This window comes from Phocoena phocoena, chromosome 5 (genome assembly GCF_963924675.1).
Source record: "Phocoena phocoena chromosome 5, mPhoPho1.1, whole genome shotgun sequence".
Classification (NCBI taxonomy): Eukaryota; Metazoa; Chordata; class Mammalia; order Artiodactyla; family Phocoenidae; genus Phocoena; species Phocoena phocoena.
Window position 1 is genome coordinate 116,609,072 of NC_089223.1, and position 2,376 is coordinate 116,611,447.

Sequence of the window (2,376 nt, forward strand, 5' to 3'; positions counted from 1 at the left end):
TACACACTATTCTATAAATAATTAAAAATAAGCATTGCTTCTGATTTTCATGATATAAGACTGCATTATTCATTATTTTTAGATATCTAGAACTTTATAAGATAAAAAATAACTAGGGATAATATATAAGAATAATTGTAGTAGCAATATAGGGGTAGGGGATTAAGAGGTACAAATTATTATGTATAAAATAAGCTACAAGGATATGTTGTACAACAAGGGGAGGATATGAAAAATATTTTATAATAACTATAAATGGAGTATAACCTTTAAAAATTGTGAATCACTATATTATACACCTATAACTTATATAATTTAAAAAATTTAAATAACTGAGTTAAAATAAAGATAGAAAGGACTAAGGGGATATATAGGTCTCACCACCCCCATCCCCCCAAAATCAGAATTTGCCAAAAAAGCACATTTTCTTCTATATACTCTTAGAGGATGTTCTAGAACGTTCTCCAAAGCCATAGAAGGACTTAAATAAATATTTTATTCATTAAATGCACATTGGGATTCACAAGTAAAAGAAATGTCATTGCTCCTGAAGACAACATGTCTAGATAAATACTGATGCCCCATCCCAGAAAGGTAATAAGATCCATTATCAAGCACCTACCTACCGTGTGCTCACCCATCATAAACACTGAGTGTGATATAAAGACAAGACATGGTCCTGTTATCTTTCAGGAAAAGGGAAGAAATAAAGAAGGCTTTAATATGGAGATCGTATATGAATTGCAGAATGGGTGAAACAGGGAGCACAGATTTATTAATTTAAATATAATTGTTTATTTTGCAAAAGAGGCGGAAACGCGCGCGACCCCTGAGCAGCCTGCCTGGGGCGCTGATGTGCGCTTGCTCTGCACCGAGTCCCAGGGGCAGTTTGAATTTCGCTCCCTGACTCGGGTCTCCTGATCCTGGGCTTGCGGCGCAGACTGGAGGGGTCTCAGCGCCTCGCGACAGCACTGAGTGGGCCCTTTGCTCCCGGACCCGCACTAGAGGCTTAAAGGATGGCCTCCTCATTTCTGGTACAATTATGCTCTCATATTAATGAAAATATTGGAAATATTAAAAAAAAAAACTGTCATTGAGAAATTGTGGACTCTATTAAAATAGGAGATGAGATCACTGCAGTAAATGAACTTCTAAATACATTGGAATTGGAAATTCAGTATCAAGAACAAACCAACAATTCACTCAAGGAACTCTTTGAACCTCTTGGAGAAGATTGTAAAGATGTGGAACATCTCAAAGAAAACATTTCTTCCCATTTGCCTCAAGTAACCCAGAACTTTGCAATGGATCAGATCTTGACCCTGAACAACCCGTCAAAGATGAGGAACCTGCACCCACAAAGAAGCCCCCCAAAGAGCAAAGAAATATTAAAGAAATGTCATTTATAACTTCTGATGAGTTTAATGGCATTCTTGTGTACATGAAATCCCACCTAACCTATTGTCAAATTAACGACATAACCTAACCTATTGTCAAATTAATGATGTTATTAAAAAAATCAACAAGGCAGGGACTTCTCTGGTGGCACAGTGGTTAGAATCCGCCTGCCGATGCAGGGGCCACAGGTTTGATCCCTGGTTCGGGAAGATCCCACATGCCATGGAGCAACTAAGCCCGTGTGCCACAACTACTGAGCCTGTGTTCTAGAGCCTGTGTGTCACAACTACTGAAGCTCACGTGCCTAGAGCCCGTGCTCTGCAACAAGAGAACGCACTGCAATGAGAAGCCCACACACTGCAACAAAGAGTAGCCCCTGCTCACCACAACTAGAGAAAGCCCACGCGCAGCAACGAAGACCCAACGATGAAGACCCAACGGAGACAAAAATAAACAAATAAATTTTTTTAAAAAAAGAAATCAACAAGGCAGTAGTTAGTAAATACAAGATCCTACATCAACCAAAAAAGTCTATGAGTTCTGTGGCCAGAAGTCTCTACCACAGATTTATTGATGAAGAAATGAAGGAAACCAAAGACCATTATTTTGTAGTGGAAGCTGATATAAAGGAGTTGATGGCTTTAAAAGTTGAAAAGAGGTTTCACGTAACGCTGAATATTTTACAACACTGCCGGAAGCTATCAGAGGTCCGAGGGGGAGGACTTACCTGATATGTTATAACATAAGGCCCTTCTGAGCTTCTGAACCAGCCAACAGTAGAGATAGAAGCTATTCCTATCGCTTCCTTACATGTAATTTCTTTATATATAATTTCTTTAGCTTTTTCATTTTCTTTTTTGTTTGTTTCTTGTAAAAATAAAACTTAAATAATGTATATTTTAAAATCCACTTTCTTACAGTAAATATTTAATCACCTACCATGTAAGCCTCTGTTCTAGGCATACAATGGAACTAAAA

The 2,376-nt window shown here is 38.0% G+C and overlaps 1 pseudogene; it reads left to right on the forward strand.

The window, feature by feature from the left end:
* Positions 1 to 1,016: 1,016 nt before the first annotated feature.
* Positions 1,017 to 2,144, forward strand: LOC136123862 (spindle and kinetochore-associated protein 1-like; annotated as a pseudogene).
* Positions 2,145 to 2,376: the final 232 nt, after the last annotated feature.